The following is an 18426-nucleotide window of genomic DNA, read 5'->3' on the forward strand; positions in this document are numbered from 1 at the left end:
TGTGATGTTCACAACTATGTTGTTTTCTTTCCTTTCCGCAACATTACCCATCTAGGGCTTCATTGAATGTTAGGTATGACCTAGGGTAGCTACCATTTTTCCCAGTGAGAAGGTGCCCATTCAAGGCTATATTATGAAATCGAGTGCCATTCCTACTGGGATAATCATGAATTAAGCAAGAGCACCCAGATTGATATCATGTTGTGTCTTATATTTGAACAAATGATGAAGATATATTTTTGCTATCTAGTTATAATTTCGTCATGTGACTGTAATGGATAATCACTCTTTACATTTGGCAATAATTTATTTTTGTGCCTTGATTACGTGTTATGAACTTTGGTTTAAGCTGTGCATTAACGCTGACACATTATGCCACTTTTTCTTCAATAATAATGCTTTATTTAATTATTTATGTGTAACATACATTATGCCTGACACTAAGATGGCGTTTCATAGTGACACATCCCACGAGACTTCATGATGTTTGTTTTGTTTATTTAATGAGAAGCGTCATGGCGGCCGCCTTACACTGACGAAGGCGTACCGCTGAAACGCGTTTGTGTAGTCACTTAGGCCAGGAATCCTTATAGGCCGGAGGTAGGAGGAACATGGCGGCGGCAGGCTGACGGCTGCTGCGGGGCTCCGTAGCCTGAAGCACCACAATAGCGTACGGGATGGTTCTTTCCCCCATTGAAGAGCGGAATTTCCCAAATTAATGCGGTGAGGACGGGTAGGCTTGGTATTTTGCTAACGGTTTTGGGCATTATCAAGTCTTTTCCTCATTCTTTTGTCTCTGGAGGTCGGGCGACTTCTGACGAGCGCTCCGGGGCACTAGGACCCCGTGGGATGCCAGAGCGGTGTTACGTCAGGAGACCTGAGACGGGAGAGCTGAGCCGCGTTGGAAACAGCGGGTCACGGAAGTTTGCTCCTGTCGGTGTTTGGATTGCTGAAGATAAGTGCAACCAACGAGAGACTCGAGTCACCCGTAGCAGTATCTGGCTTCGCTCCAGGGGGGCGCTCGTTTTCCGGACAAGAGGTCCGGTTTGCTGGGGTGTTTCTGCAGCTTTCACTAGCGGTAAGGTGGCCTCAAGAGGGGAGGACTGCATGGAGGCTGTCATATCGGGTGCATGCTCAACTACAATTTGTCAAACAAAATCCGGCAAAACAAACCAAGCCTGTGTCTTCAGGGGTAGCAGTGTAGAAGGAAGAGCCTCACCAAATCCGGAGAGCCCCATTGCTGATTCCTGTCAAGCAGAGGGCTCTGCAGTTAAAGGAAGAAGGGGGGAGATAAGGAACAGATACCAGCTCTGGTCTAAGCAAGACCTGAGGAGGCAGGGGGTTTGGGACCTTGCTGAGATTACCAAAAAGGGGGACCAACACCCTTGTCTCCTTACAAACAGAAGAAAGGGGGACTAAGGAAGGGCAGGATAGCCAAGGTAGTTAAGCAACCCCAAGCGCAGAAAAGTACTCCCTCGCTTAAAAGCTATTTCAATATAATGGAGCGAGCTGTAAATTCCAAGGGGGGTCTGCGAGATAATCTAGGACCAAAGCAGGGTGACATCGAAACTGTGGAGAAAGAGACCGTAGAGAAAGGGAGTGAAAGGGCAGAAGAAGAAGGGGCCACCTCCCAACCTTATACAGCGTCTACTCTCTCTACGGTACTCCTGGAGAATAGGTACGCAGCACTGGAGTTGGCTCCTAATGAGGGGGACCCAGAATTTCCTGTTTACTCTAATCTGGAGAGTGGCCCTATCCTCCGGGTGCCATCCCTAGAGATGCCACTCGTGCCACAGGTGTCCCCTGTTTCAATTACTCCAGCAGCATCGTTACCTATGTTGACTGATGCCCAGGTCTCGGCTTCACAGAGCTCTGTGGCTCAATCCTCCCCCTCTATGTCCCACATAATTCCCATTGAACCCCTATCTCAACCCCCATCTCGGTCCTCCCCCCCTCTACTAGTGCTGTACATAGTTCCGTCCTTCATCCTGGGGGTAGTGGTAGGTCGTGTGAGGCTTAGACGGAGAGGGACAGACTGAGTCTATTGCTTCAAACATTGAGGGAGGACTTGCTGGGCAAGTTCGAGATCTCCGAGAGAAACCAAAGGGGGCTACATGATAGATTCGATATTTTAGAGACTAAGCTAGAGGGAATAGCGGCCCTAACCAGTGTACTGGAAAGCAAAGTCACCACGCTCTCAGAAATCTCAATGGGGAACTCCAAGGATATAGACGCTATCAAAGCCCAAAACCGAACCCTTATGATGGATCTAGAGAGGTTAGAAACGCAGAGTCGGCGGAACAACCTCAGAATCCTCAAACTACCAGAAGGGGCAGAAGTAGAGGACATAAAGGGATTTGTCTGTAGGCTACTTCGGGAGGACATACTAAAGGATCGTCCAGACATCGACCTAGAAGCCGAGATCCAGCGGGTGCACAGAGACCCTTTTAGGCTTCATCCTGATCGTAAAGCACCAAGGAAGAATCTGGTTTACTTTCAAACATATAGGGTCAAGGAACTAATTCTAAGTAGATGTCTTGCACGTTCTACTCTCCATTTTTGTGCCAATCCTTATCAAATCAGATACGACATAGGAGGAAAAACGGCTCAAAGGCAGTGGGAGTTGGGTTCTAGGATGCCAGAACTTCGCTCACTGGGAGCCCAAGTCCAGATGAAGTTTCCTGCTCTACTTAAAATTATGTGGAATAACAAGATGTTCACCTGCAACTACCCAGAGGAAGTTGATGATCTACTATCTAAAATGAGGAAATAGTTCACCCTGCTAGAATTAGTTGTAAGGTTTAAAAAAAAAAAGAAAAAATGTTTAACTCAAGAAGGTGCTCGTACCACACGCCCTTAACTACTAGATGGTTAGTAGAAGAGACAGAACACTCACATATATGACAAGTTTGTTTTCTGAAAAAATGGGGGGGAAGGGAAAAAAAAAGAGAAAATATATATATATATACCACAAATATAAAAACCAAAAAGTGCAATTGTTAAAACAATAAAAAAAATTAATTAAAAACGCATGGAAAATATAAAAGTGGGAGTTTTTAAGATTAAATGGGGGAAAAAACCTTCATTTTTTCTCACTCAGGGTGGTGGTGTTCTAAGGGCGCGGGGCCCCCTAAGGCGTGTTAACGCCAGACAGGACGGGAGGGTTCCTCGGGGGGTGGCTGGAGTGGGGTCACAGGGGGGAGGGGAAAAAAACAATTAAAATGTCCTCATATGCCATAAGTTTTAATGTATTTAGGTTTAGTTGTTGTTTTAGACCACAACTGGTACTATTTGATAAATGGCCCTAAGTACGATACCCAGTAGTAAATTCCTTTCCTGGAATTTGAATGGTTTAGGAAGCCGAAAGAAGCAACAAAGAGTTTGTGAATTCTTAAAAAATACTGAGGCTTATGTATACCTCCTACAAGAGACCCACCTGGAAGCAGAAGTATGTAGTCAAGTATTCGCTAAACTCAGCTGGCTTCAGGAAATTCTGTGTTCCAAGCAAAAGGGCTCCACCAGAGGGGTAGCCATAATAGTACGCACAAATAAGGGAATCAGAGTGCACAACTGGGGAACTGATCAGTCTGGGCGGTGGCTGGCGGCAGTCCTCTCTATTGGTAGCTCATGTTTTCTATGTGCAGTTTATTACGGCCCTAACGAAGATAACTCCGTCTTTCTTCAAAAATTGGAGCAGTATATGATACAACACACAGTTCCAGCAATACTAGGAGGAGATTTTAACCTTATTTTGGATCCCCAATTAGATCGTACCTCTAAAGCTAAATATAAATCTCCAAATAAATCGCTTCTAGCTCTTAAGAACATAATGAAGGATTTTACATTACAGGATGCTTGGAGAGTTAAGCATGGTAACCTTAGGGAATACTCCTTTTATTGTAAAAAGTACAGTCAGTTGTCCAGAATTGTTCTCTTTCTTTTAGACCAAACATTTCTGTCTGATATTGTTTCAATCTCGTATATTCCAGTAGGATCACTCTGTAGTCGAACTGAAAATTATTTTTAAGGTTAGCCCTTCAGAGTACAGGTGGACCCTTGATAGAACTATCCTCCTAAACGACTAGATTAAAACCAAAATTAGGGGGAGTTTGTTGGAGTTTTTTCAATTTAATGATTGAACAGCTTCAGAACAAACAGTATGGGACACACTTAAGTCCTATTTAAGGGGAATTTGTGGCTCACATATGGCATTAAATAGGAAACTTAGGAAAGAAAAAGATATTTACGAGCTTGACTTAATTAAAAAGAAGGAGCAACAACTGCAGCTAGCAGCTCTTGAAGATAGAAATAGAATTTTGGCCCTTGAAAAAGAAATTTTAAAGCTACAGTCAGACTTTAAATCTAGAGCTGACAAGTTGAGTAAGGATAGGTGGGAAGTGAGCAAGCTCCGTAATTTCAAATATGGAGAGAAGTGTGGCTCTTTGTTAGCCTGGAAGGCAAGAACGGAGAGAAGTAGGAACAATATCAGCTCATTGAAACAGCGAGGTTCAGGGCAGCTTCTTACAGAAGATGCAGAGATCAGGAGAGAGGCTAGAAGTTTTATGGAGGAACTGTATCAAGAGGAGAATAGTCCGAGGCTGGAAGAGCTGGAAAAATGGTGGGCCTCGAGAGAGTTACCTCAGTTGAGTGAATCCGACAAGGCCTATTTAGTCACTGAGATTACGGAGGGGGAGGTACGGGCTCAGCTGAGAAAAATGCCCAGGAATAAAGCCTCCGGTCCGGACGGATTGCCGAATGAGGTATATAAAGACAATCTAGAAGAAGTCCTAGCCCCATTACTGAGACTCTTTAATAAAATATTCTTGAAGGGGGAACATACAATAGCCTCTAGGTCAGACGCCACAATTTCTTTAATAGCAAAGCCTAATAAAGATCTGAAAAAAGTCATATCAGCCCATTTTGCTCCTTAATTTAGACTTGAAAATTTACTCCGGCATACTCACATCTAGGCTGGCGAAAATAATCAAGTCCATAATTCACCCAGATCAGAGGGGGTTTATACCGGGTCGCCAATTGAACGAACTTACATTCCAAGTTATAGGAGCTATAGACATAGCAACAGAGAGGGGGCTGCCGCTAGCCATTGTCGCGATCGACGCAGCAAAAGCGTTCGATCTAGTGAACTGGTCATTCTTATGGAAGACTATGGCACAGTTCGGGTTCCCGGATATATTTATCGAGGGGATTGAGACATTGTACAGGGGTCCCCGGGCCAAGGTATTGGTTAACGGTGGCCTGACTGAATGGTTGAACATCTCAAGGGGAACGAGGCAGGAATGTCCCCTGTCTCCTCTTCTCTTTGATATTTATATCGAACCCTTTGTTTGCTCCCTGAGACAAGATCCCGCAATTACACCATTTAAAATTGGAAACCTGGAGCTTAAGACGGCTCTTTATGCCGACGACCTCCTTCTCTATACATCTAACCCGGTCGAGGCTATCCCCCAGGCTATTCGAACTGGCCGAAGAGTTTGGCACAGTGTCGGGGTATAGAATCAATAAAGATAAAACCGACATAATGAGTTGGAACAACCCAACCCAGATACCAGAAACTAAATCCAAAATTAGGTATCTGGGGATTTATCTCACTCACAACATAGAAGAAGTCTCCAAAACTAGTTGGCTAACGGTTGTAAAGGAAGTTAGGAAGCTTTTGACCAGATGGAACACTCTACCTCTTAACATCTATGGTAGAGTGAATCTAGTAAAGATGATAATCTTGCCCAAGATAACCTTCCTATTTAATTCAATCCCTTTAAACTTTAATAAAAAGGATATTTCAAATCTTCAAGGGAGGATTGGCTCTTTCATCTGGGCTACCAAGTCACCCAGGATTGCCTGGAGGAAATTGAGAAGTGGATTGAAATTGGGCGGGATGGCTCTCCCTGATTTACTCTTTTACTGTTAAGCCTTTCAGTTTAAAAACGTCAGACTCATGGCAAATAAGTTGGACTCTACTTCACATGGTAGACTATTTCGGGCTATGCTATCAGACCTGCCATATGGCCCTGATTTTTTCCTTTATAAATTTGGAGATCAGAAGTTTTTTAAGAAGGTACGCCTGAAGCTCCTACGGACAGCCTTAAATATTTGGCAATCAATACGTAGAATTTTGGACATTCCTTACTATCATCATCAGGCCCCAATATGGGATTCCCCGGGCACACCAGACTGCTTATTAGATCGGCTGGCCCTCCCACTAAGATCAGCTGGCCTTACGAAGTGGGGGGACTTGTGTAACAACTCGGTACTACTAAGTTGGGAATCCCTGTCAAACCTTACAGAAGGCTCTATTACAAGATTTACATTTTATCAACTATCTTCCTGGTGGGGGAGGCAGCATTGGGTCAAGGATGATGAGAGCCATATTTTGGAATATATCAGTAGAGGGATGGGACTGAAGGGGGAGGTTGCACTTTGGTATAACATACTGGTGGGAGCAAAAGACAATCTGGGAGCTGAAATCATTAAGCTTTGGGATAATTCTTTAGTTTGGGACCCTGGTGAGATGCTAAAGGTCTGGACGGATTCTTTCACACTTTCCCAAAAAATTATAAAACCATCTAACCTTAGAAGAAACCACCTGTTCACGGCATACAGGGCCTATTGGACTCCAGCGAAACTCTCCAAGATCTCAGCAGAAAATTATTTCTGTCCCAGATGTGGGTTTCCAGCAGCAGACGACGGACATATGTTTGTTGACTGCCCTGAAATCGCTAGTTACTGGAGACAGGTGTGCGGGTTCTTAGAAGAGGTTGTGTTATCACCAATAACCTGTAGTCCCGGATTGGTTCTTTTTGGTCTTCCCCAGGACTATGACATCAGACATAGTACCTCTCAGTTTATTTTTTACGTTATTGTTATTGCTAGGAGGGAGATATGTAGGGAGTGGAAGTCGGTAAACCCGCCTAAATTTGCTGACTGCTTAAGAAACATCATGGCAGTGAGTTGTCTAGACACAATGTGCGGTGGGGAAAATACTATCAAGGTTTGGTCCGCATTGAAGGCATGGTGCGAAAAATAATCCCAAATGAGTCCAATGATTATGCCAGAGGTTGAGTGGTCCTGTCCTCCCTAAGGGGTAAGCTACATCGAAACTGGGAGTTGGATTTGGAAAACAACCTACCTCTGAGTGATCTCTGTCGGCTATCCACAAACTCCAGGGCGGGAACAGCTAGTTTGTGTCAGTGGCCCAGAGTAAGCCTATCTAGAGTTGACATTTTCTGGTGGCATTTATGAGGACAAAAAAAAAAAAAAAGAAACGCGTTTGTGTATATTTCTTTTGTGCCAAATAAATCCCATCAGGATTTAACCCCCGCGAGTGCTGGCTTTCATTTTTGGAGCTTTTAATATATATATATATATACATATATATATATATGTATATATATATATATGATCATTTGATCAAGGCTGTGGCGACGCGGCGGAAATGCATACAGCACGACATTTGAAAAAAGCACATGGCGGTCCGTACCTGTTTTTTGCTCCAATTCCAGGACTATATACATATACATATATATATATATATATATATATATATATATATATATATATATATATATAATAGTTAGGACCTACTTTCGATAGGAAATGAACAACATTTTATTTGGAATAACTTTTGCGCTGGTGGACGAATCTTCGCAAATTTCTCCAAGAAAATTGCCTGCTTGGCTCCGCTCCTTCCCTCAAAGTTTGGAGGCGATTCATCAAGTGGGGGCCGAGAAAAAAGGGGTCCAAAACGTGTTTTCCCATGCAATTTTCCATAGGGACCTTTAACCAGGGCTATAGCCCGAACGGCTGAACGGAATTACACCAAATTTGGCAGAGAGGTAGAGTTAGGTTTGCAGATTGTGCTTTTTGTTAAATGGTGTAAATCCGTCCTGAGAAAATCAAAAGTAAAATCATAGCGATATCTAGAGACGAAGTACTGCACGCGTACCAAAATCCGTACAATTACGAGCACGATCTGCATGCTGATTGGATGTCAACTGTCTGTCAACACTTCAAACCAGGAAGTGTTGGCAGCCATCTTGTGCCTCGGTAGCACTGAGTCACAAGACAACAGTAAAAGAAAGTTGTAAAGTTGAAAAAATAATGAAAGGGGGCAGGGTAGAAATATGTTGATCCTCTAGGCCTGCTCAGGGGGTCCCACATGGATCTTTAGGCTCAAAAATGTATTTAAAAAAAAAATTACAAAACGTGTGGTACGCGTATTGTACTCGTACACGGTGGAAAAGTAAATAAAAACTAGAAGTCCGTTTTATTGTTAATTAGCTCCCGGGGAGGGGGGGCAAATCCCGGGGGCAATTTTTTTCTATAATGGGGGCTTGGAAGTGTCCAACAGGAACAAAAGATTGAGGGGAAAAAAAACGAATGTCGAAAACAGCGATGCTCCTGCTTCCTGCATTTTATCAGGTCAATAGACTGTTTCCCATAACACAAAAGTTTATTGCAATAAATGCATAGAATTTTATCAGGATCAATTTGTGGGTGTGGAGTGCTTGCTTAAAATGCTGCTGCAGCAGTTGATGTGTTTGGTGCAGTAGCAGGTGGGTTGTCCTTCAACCTCTGTGTTGCAGCTCGAGCAAAGTTGTTAGGGTGTAAGTTCTTCACGTATCGCTCCATATTTGCAGTGCCAAAGGAGTATTTTTGAGATGGATCACCCCTTGAAAGAGTTTGAAAAATTTTACAGGTTACTTTTGGAGCATTATCTTTTTTGCCCTTCTGGAAAAGTAAAAAACTGCCAAATTAGAGCTTCTTTCCTCTTCTTTGGAGGTTCTTAAGGAATTAAATATTCCTCTGAAGAATGGCTGGAAGATGAGTCCATTGCTGTTATTATGGTAAACTTTGTTCTATTTGACAAGATTCTCAGAAGAGATGCTTCTTCTTAGAAAGTCAAAGTAGAATTATTAAACAGTTGTAATAGGAAGTGTTATGAACCAATCAAATATCTTCTTTTAAAGTCACATGGCTTTGCCTACGCTCTGATTACGGTACTCTTACGATGCGAGTACGCATGACGTTCCACCGTGATTTGTGTAATTGCTATTAAAAGTAATATAGTATTATTGAAACTTAAAAACATTTTTTTTTATAATTATCCCAGATAATGTCTTCTGTTACTATGTTCATTAAATACATAAATATATGTTTTTAAACAATAAAAAACATTAATCGTCTTTGCGTACGGGGCGCCGTACATGACGTCACATGGAAGCTTTGATGCGACGTGTAACTTGAAAGCGTATTCGTAGCGTATGCTGAGAATGATTAGCAGTACAAACTATGGTGTGATCACTCTCTCACTGTCAAATCAGAGCACAGGGCGCGCTACGAGAATGGTTAGAAGTGGTCACTCATTGGAGATCCGATTCAGCTGTGTGGCTTATCCACGGTATCATAATGTTACTTTTTAGCCTGTTTAAGTTTGAGGTTTACATGAAATACTATGCTATAGGAAGATATGGATCTTTAGGCAGCACTTATCTCCATGAAGCTTCGTTATTATCATTTACATATAGGTGCCTCTGGGAGGGAAAAGAAGAAACAGCGAGGATTGCACAATAGCACCAGATCACTCCTTAATTTGTAGACACCTACAATTGCATGGATCTTGTAAACAAGAAGCTCCTAATTTGGCCTGAGTTTCGAAAGGCACTGCGACACCTGCTATCATACCAACGTTCAGTTTACTGGAAACGTGAGTTATTTAATTTGAAATAATGCAGATTGTTGTGCAATGTTAGCAAGCATCGCTTACATGATTACGGTAACTGTGCGTGTGGTTTGCTACAAAAAAGTTCTGTTTACTCCTCTGCATGGGAAGCTGGATGTTTCTATCTGGCCGTCGATTCCGACATTGAAAGAAGAGTCAACCAAATGAGCTGTATAAGAGCGCTATTGTCTCAAAAAGAGGACGCTCTTACATCTGCTAGAGAAACATTTGTCCTTCATGTAGCAAACACCCGCACAGAAGTGCATGCTTTATTAAATACAGATGTGCCCTTGCATTTTGGGGAGTTAATTCATACTATCTTTAATCCGTCCTTGACTACGGAGTTACTTTACTTTTTTAAAGTCGTAAGCAGTGGCCTTGTGACTTCTTTTCAAACTATATTTGGTGTCTTGTCGGCATTTTTCCATTCGATTTTTTCCAACATCGCTGGTGGATTCCCCTAATACTCGCATTAGTTGCTGGTGTGATTCTATTAATTTGTTTACGTAAATATGGATGCACATCCTGCACCACACGCCAATATTTCTCGGTGGTTGCTGGTGCGCAACCGAATGCTTAGTTATTACGGAACGCTGCCTCTGGCTACATTGAGTGCAGCTTATGGATTATCATTTCGATTTTCCTTTTTCACATGAGTTCAACCTGTCTTCCATTGCCTGAGCTGTGATTTCGACTGGGCCCTGGATTTGTGTCTCTGCAGCACGGTGTCTCCCAACGCGGATTATGACCAGCTGATGAGCCCCTTAGTGGTTCATGACTTGCTCTGTTATGGCGGCGGGATTATGGCCTTAGCAGCGATACATGGAATAATAGGACGTTGGAATGTTTTTGCAGTGGCGCATGACTTCTTGGCACAAAGTTACATTGAAGATGATCCCAGTTTTCCTCCGATGGTGATAAAGGCTCCGGTCATTGAGGAACATTTATGTTCATTCCCACTATTGAATTGGATGGCTGAAATGTTTTCAGATGAGAACAATGACTTCCTCTTGGAGGCTGTTGCTACATACTGTGCTTATACGCTGTTCGAATAAGACTCTTTGATTTTTCTTCCTATTCTTTATTATTCAGTTTTCTGCTTTCTATGAAACAGCAAATCATTTTTTTTGCAAATTTGAACTTGACTGTGCTTTTTAGGCTTGGACACTGCGTTCGTAATTAGTCCACGTTTATATCACGTGCTTCGATAATATATATATATATATTTTCACTGAAAAAAACATAGGTTTCAAGCAGGTTATAGTTAGGAATTAGCATTTAAAAAACCTTAGAAATTCACTGAAAAAACCCAGGGTGTTATAGTTAGCTGGACATTTCACTCATACAAAACCAATGAAATTCCTCCGTTACAGTTGTACTAACTGTAACTCTCATGCCCGCAATCCACTGGTGATGATGCCACATATTACATCATTCATGACATGGTCAGTGACATCACTGATGACATTACTGATGACATCTCAAATGACATCACTGTTTACATCACTGATGACATCATCCATTGAATGTGGTTAGGGTTGTTATTTTTTTATTTTTTTATAAAACCTTTATTTGCAAAAGAAGGACAGATACAGACCTACAACCACCAAGGCCGGTCAGTAATACGAAACAACAAAAATAAAGCAATACACAGCTCATCAGCCGACAACCCTAGGGTCCGGCAGCGGAAAAGCATGACGTGGTGAGGAGCGTCTGGTAGTTGAGGATGAATAAAAGGTTTCTATTTTATAACATACAAACAACAAAAAAGAAAACCCACAAGAAAAAGAAACGAGGCGAGTTCACCAATGTAAGGGCTGCTACGTGTGATATGGGGGAGACAACGAAAAGCAAGCATCATGAAATCATGGAGGTGGGGAGCGGGGACCAAGAGCATACAATACTTTACAGTGAACAAAAAATCAAAATACTGGAACGTACAATCAAGGAAATCCTGTATCATCATGGGGTTCTGTAAAAGTAGGATCACAAATCTCTCCACGATACGAGTTCCATTGACCCCAAATCCTACCCCACTTCGCAGGCCTACCTCGGGAGACATATACAATTTTTTCCCGAAACATGCACCAGTCCATGTTCTCCTCCCAGGTAGAGACCAGTGGTGCCCTAAGAGACCCCCAGAGTTGAGCAATATCTCGTTTCGCAATAATGTTTCCCAGTGTGACCCACTGAGTCTGGGCGACGGTACAGTCATTCGGTTCCCAAATATTCAGCAAACAGCGCCGGGCCTCAGGAAGTAGCCCGACGCCCGTCACCTCTCTCATCACCTCATGCACTCGAGTCCAAAAAACCACTACCTCCGGGCATTCCCATAGAATATGAAGGAAGGTAGCAAGCAAACCACATCCACGCCGACATACCCCATCCTGAGAATAACCCATATGCATCAATCGTGGACCCGTGACATAGGTGCGATGAAGAATGTTTAGCTGCACCAGTCGGAGACGCGCCGGAATAGCAACTTCCTTTGGGGAGGAGACTGCAGCCTGCCAGTCTTCATCGTCTAACTCCAGCCCGTCACCAGTCCATGCCTCACGCAGCTGTACAAGAAGGTCCGAACGGGCATTGATACGTTTTTTGTATATGAGGGAGATAGTGCTGTCGGGGACATGTCCATCAAGCACTCTATCCTCCAAGGGAGAAGACTCAGGGATCAAGGTGCCAGCAGGGAAGACCGAATCGAGTGCATGGCGGATCTGAAGGTATCGAAAATATTCTCTATCACTCAGCTTATATTCCCGTTGTAACTCATCAAAAGTTTTGATTCTATTGGTGGCCCAAAGATCACCCACTTTGCTGATACCGATAAGGTCCCATCTATCGAATCCCTTCGAAGACCACAGACTACCCAATCTCTCAGCTGCATAGAGAGGAGTCGCCCTAGTGATTTTATCAGTCCAACCCGTGGCCGATGTTGCACTAGCCCACACACGCAGTGCCACTGCAGTGGGGCCCGTCAAGTACCTCCTGTCGCTCTTGGAATAAAGCGCTCTATTATAATCGCCCCCCGGCAGTTGCCACCTATCCATATCATAAGCGGGATTAGGGACAGGGCCATACGTGGCGTGGTTAATAGCACTCAACTGGGACGCCCAATAATAGTGTCTGACATCCGGTAAGGCTATCCCACCATCATACCAGGGCAAAGTCAGTTTCGCCAGCGCTATACGCGGTCTCCCGCCCCAAACCAATTTCCTCTGGAGACTCTCGATTTCACTGAAATAACCAGCTGGAACCAGGTCCAGCGTGTTCTGGATTGCGTATAAGAATCGGGGAAGAGACATCATTTTAAACAGGGCAGCCCTCCCCAGGGGGGAAAGAGGCAATCCACACCATGCCGCCACATCCGACCGAAGTCGGGCGAGCGGAGGCAGTAGATTCCGCTCAAATCGGACCTTAGGGTCCATAGAGATGTAGATCCCCAAGTATTTGAAACCACCACTGGAGACAGGTATAGGGCAGAAGCGAGGCAGAGAAGGTTGTCCACCCGCAAGTGGGTAAATACAGGATTTAGTCCAGTTGATAACCAAACCAGAATTCTTCCCGAAAGAGCTCAGGACATCAAACAGGACTCCCAATGATTTACGGGGAGAAGTGAGATACAATAGAATATCATCAGCATAAAGTGATACCCGATCCTCAAAGGAAGGAGACCACCGTATGCCCTTGAGCGAGGGCTCCCAACGGAGACACGCGGCAAGGGGTTCAAGAGCAAGCGCAAAAAGGAGAGGCGACAAAGGGCATCCCTGTCTCGTGCCGCGTCCGAGGATAAAGGGATCCGAGGCCCTTCCGTTAACCACCACCTGTGCAAGCGGTTGTGCATATAACAGTTTGACCCATCCAATAAACTTAGGACCAAAGCCAAATTTAGCGAGGGCAGCCCACAAATAAGGCCATTCCACCGTGTCGAAGGCCATCGAGGCCTCAAGGGAAACCAAAATGGCCGGTTCTGCGAGAGACCCCGCCCTTGCCAATACACCGTGGAGACGGCGAAGAGTGAGTGCAGTATTACGTTGGGGGATAAACCCAGACTGATCAGGGTGCACCAACTCGCCGATCACCGTGATCACGCGGTTCGCCAAAATTTTAGCAAGAACCTTAGGCTCCACATTCAGCAGCGAGATCGGCCGATAAGACGAACAGTGTTCCAGGGGCTTTCCGTCCTTGTGGATGACCACAATGGACGCCAGTCTCTGATCTCGGGGAAGAAGCCCGAGATCTCGCGACTCCAAAAATGTCCGACGAAGGTACGGCGCCATTTTATCAGGACACAACTTATACAACTCGACTGGCAAACCATTCGGGCCCGAAGCCTTACCAGAGCGAAGTGCACGGATAGCGAGCGCTACTTCATCGGTAGAAAAATCCGCCTCCATAAGCTCTCTATCCGAATCCGAGAGACTAGGCAACGTGATATCACGGAGCAACAGGTGTGAATCCTCCTCAAGTCTGTCCGAGACCAGCGAGTACACCTTCCGAAAATGCTGGGCAAAGACCTCAACGATCTCGACCGGGTCCACAACTTGCACACCATCCACTCGTTCAATAACAGGCACAACACGATTCACTCTATCTCGCTTATCCAGCCAAGCAACAATTTCCCCGCCTTATCGCCCAAATCATACAGGCGTCCCTGCTGTTCACGATTCATCGCCTTAGCCGCATCGGTCACCAGAGCTCTGTACTCAAACTGTTTAAGCGCCAAGGAGTGTAGGCTATCAGGCGTAATCCCAGATTCCATCCGTTCTTCCAACTCAGAGATATCGTTTTCAAGCCGTACCACTTCTCTAGTTCTACGTCCCCTTTCGCTGGCAATCAAAGAGAGAGTCTGACACCAGATCACAGTTTTACACGCCTCCCACAGAGTAACGGGGGAGGATACTGACCCTTCATTCTCAGCAAAGTAATAATCCATGCAGTTAACCACTTCCTTACTAATGTCGGGGTTCCGAAGATGCCACGGATTAATAGGAGCAACACCACCCCCGGACTCCAGCCGCACATCAATAGTGAGCCATAGTGGGGAATGATCTGAAATCCCCCTTGCCAGATGTCTAGTTTCTCTCACGGAGACCATCTGTGCCGCTGGAATAAGAATGTAATCGAGTCTCGAGAGACTACCATGGGCCCTCGAAAAAAAGGTGTATTGGAGCTGTCCAGGATGAAGTTGTCTCCAACAATCTGCTAATCCCAGTGTATCCATGAAACGGCCCAGCCATAACTGTGACGTGGGGAGGGTCCTACGAGGGTGACGATCCTCCTCTCCACTGACCACCGAATTAAAATCTCCTCCCACTACTAGCAAACCATCGGGGAGCCCCAAGACTACCCCACCCAAATCAGAAAATGTGGTAGACTGTAGACCAGGGGGAACATACACAGACAAAATGGAGATCGTCTTCCCCTACCATCGACCCACAACAGCAGCATAACGACCCCTATCATCCAGCACCTCGCCGTCTACCTCGAGGGGGAGGGAGTTCCTAACCAAGATACCCGCCCCCCTCGACCCAGTGGTGAATCCAGAGTGAGCCACCAAACGGTAGACCCTTCTATTCAGTGCGCAGCACGTATTACCCACCAAATGCGTTTCTTGTAGCAGAACAATATCCGGGGAGTGTCGCTTCAAGTACTGAAAAACTATCCCTCGTTTAATTTGATCCCCGAGACCATTAACGTTCCAGTTTAGCACCCTCAGCCCCCTACCCCCATCCCAGACAAGAACCAACAGTCCCCCCTGCCACAGAGCAAGCACAAAGGATAAAAAAGCGACCAAATCAGAGCCTCGAAAGAAACAAACAAGAAAAGACCCCCCACCACCCCCCAAAGAACCCTCAACACACAACCCCCCTCCCTGCACCCCTGCGGTAGACCAGAAAGCCACCCCAACTTGCAGTGTGCCTGTCGCCCCATTAAACTAACCTACAAGAAGAGAGAAAAATGTCCCCTGAGGAGGGAGAGTCCCGAATCCCACCACCCCCGGGTATCCGCAACGTATAAACATCGCTATCACAGCCACTGCAAAGCGTCCAATAATGGCTCATCGGCACCGACTCACTACTCCTGGTCTTCCAGGCCGCCCTCGGCACCCCTCGTATCTTCCGAGCTGGTACGCTGTGTCGGCAAAGTGTCCAGCCAGTCACTGGCCACTTCAGGGTGATCAAAGAAAAATGTACGTTCGTTATGCTCAATCCGCAGGCGAGCCGGGAAAAGCATAGCATATTTCAGTTCCATGTCTCTGAGGCGTCGTTTCACCCCCGTAAAGGCCATACGTTGCTTCTGCACTGCCTGGGTGAAGTCCGGATAGAAGCTGATCGAAACATTTTCAAACTTAGTGGGACCATTGACACGGGAGGCCTGCAGGATGGCGTCTCTGTCCCGGAAATTAAAGATCCTGGCTATGATAGGCCTCGGAGCGGCCCCAAGCTTGGGCTTCCCGCCTGGAATCCGATGAGCGCGCTCCACTGCAAAAAGACTACTAAGGCCCTTTGGCGACAAATAGTTCTGGATAAGGTCTTCTACCAAAAGATCCGTCGGTACTTCCGTGGAAGTCTCCGGAACGCCCATCATGCGAACATCCGTCTGGCCCGGCTCTCGAAAGCATCCAGCCGACGGGCAAACGATTCCCTGGACATGCGAAGATCGCGGACCTCGGTCTGAAGATCCGAGACATCTGTGATTAGACTTGCCGTCTTAACATCCAGAGATTTGACCCGTTCGTTGGTTTTCCCCAGGTCTGTCCTGATAAGGTTGACCTCAATCGCAACCGTATCCAACTTAGTAGCCAGAGTTTCATATTGCTGACCCATCGCAGTCTGGATATTGGCAATGGCGCCCATAACATCAGCCAAAGTCGGTTCCTCAGTCGCAGGGGTACCGTCACCAGCCTCTCCGAGGGACTTGCTCGATCCACCCGGGGATCCCTTCGGGCGAGTAAAGCGTTCTATAGTCTGGGTCTGAGCGGCTCCCCCTCGATTCGGGCCTCTGGTATTGCGCCTCTCAGTGTCCGTCCTGCCCGTCATAATGGTCGACGAGCTCCAAAGGGTTCTCTGAGATCTAGTCAGAATGATTCCCCCTATGGCAAGCTGAAGGAGTCGAGAGGTCGAGGAACGACAGCCGAAGGAGAGTCTGCGACTAGAGCAGGGCAGCAGTATCTACCAGCAATGAGTCGGCACCAACAATGACCGAAATCGAAACCGAAAGTACCACAGGGGCAGCGGAGGCGTCACTCCAGCCGTTGTTGTTCAGTTGCCACCTGGGTACCTCGGGAACTCGAGCCCCTGGACGGCCTCTGCCGTAGGCCTCTAAGTATGGGGTGCAGCAAGTCCAGTTCCCGGGAGCCAAATCGAATTCTGGAAAAAGCTTTCGATATCAGCAGGGCACTGGCAAAAAATACCCGTCGTCCAAATCAGGATTAATGTCAGGATAGATAAGGGTGGCGGAAGGGGTCTCGGGAACCCTCTGCTCACGCGTCCATCTTGGATCCGCGCGTAGCTCCTCCCCCAGGGTTGTTATTTAAATATGTATTATATATACACCAATCTGCATTGAAGAATCAGTGAATATATAAATATCTGGTTAGAGGATTTAGTAGCAGTGTGATTGATTGTTTACTTGAGTAATTTATAGTGTCACACTAAATAAATTGGATAGTGACTAAACTGTGTGAATATCTGTATTACTTGGTCAGTTGTTGTGTAAACTCCTGCACCAGTTGGTTACTAGCTACGTGAAAGTCTATATTAGTTATTGATTAGTTAACTGTTTATTTGTAATGTTGAGTAAATCTGTGTGTGGTTGGGTGGGGGATCTATGACTGCCCAAAGATATGTGAATAGTTAAATCAGTACGTATATGAAGTTAAGACTACGTGTTATAATAGTTGTTGGTGAGCGACTATCTTTATGGGTGTGGTGATGAGCAAAAACATTTCTCAATGGTACATGTGCAACACAGTAGAAAAAAGAAAAGACAGTTTATGTGACAGTTGTTGTATATAAATAAGTGTACATAACATTCATTAATTGCATGAGTGACTGTATAGATAACTGTATACTAGTAATAGTGATTTTATAACACACAAAGTATGAATTACTATCTATATAAATAAATGAAGTGCTATTTGTATAAGTGTGTAAATGTAAATAGGATACGTTGTTTGCAAAAGTGAGGAGGATGACTGCATAACTGAATAGTATGTGTGCTGATGTGTAATGTCAATATAAGTGTATAAGTATATTTGATTGTGTTCTATTGATCATTGACAACATGTATGTGTGAATCTATAGGTAATTGATTAGCTTTGTGCGTAGAACTAGGAATCACTGAGTGGGTTTTTAGATACTTGTATTGCTGTGTCAATGGATTAAAATATGGTACTCTGTATTTTACAGTGACTGATTAAAGATTATAGTAGCGTATGATGAGGTGTATCTGCTTGTCACATGGATGATGTCATCAGTGATATCATTTGAGATGTCATCAGTGATGTTACTGACCATGTCATAAATGAGGTAATATGTGACATTGTCACCAGCGGATTGCGGGTGCGAGAGTTACAGTTAGTACAACAAACTATAACGGGGGAATTTCAATGGTTTTTTATGAGTGAAATGAGCAGATAACTATAAAACCCCTAAAAACCTATGGTTTTTTCAGTGAATTTC

Source organism: Lissotriton helveticus, chromosome 5_1 (genome assembly GCF_964261635.1).
Source record: "Lissotriton helveticus chromosome 5_1, aLisHel1.1, whole genome shotgun sequence".
NCBI lineage: Eukaryota > Metazoa > Chordata > Amphibia > Caudata > Salamandridae > Lissotriton > Lissotriton helveticus.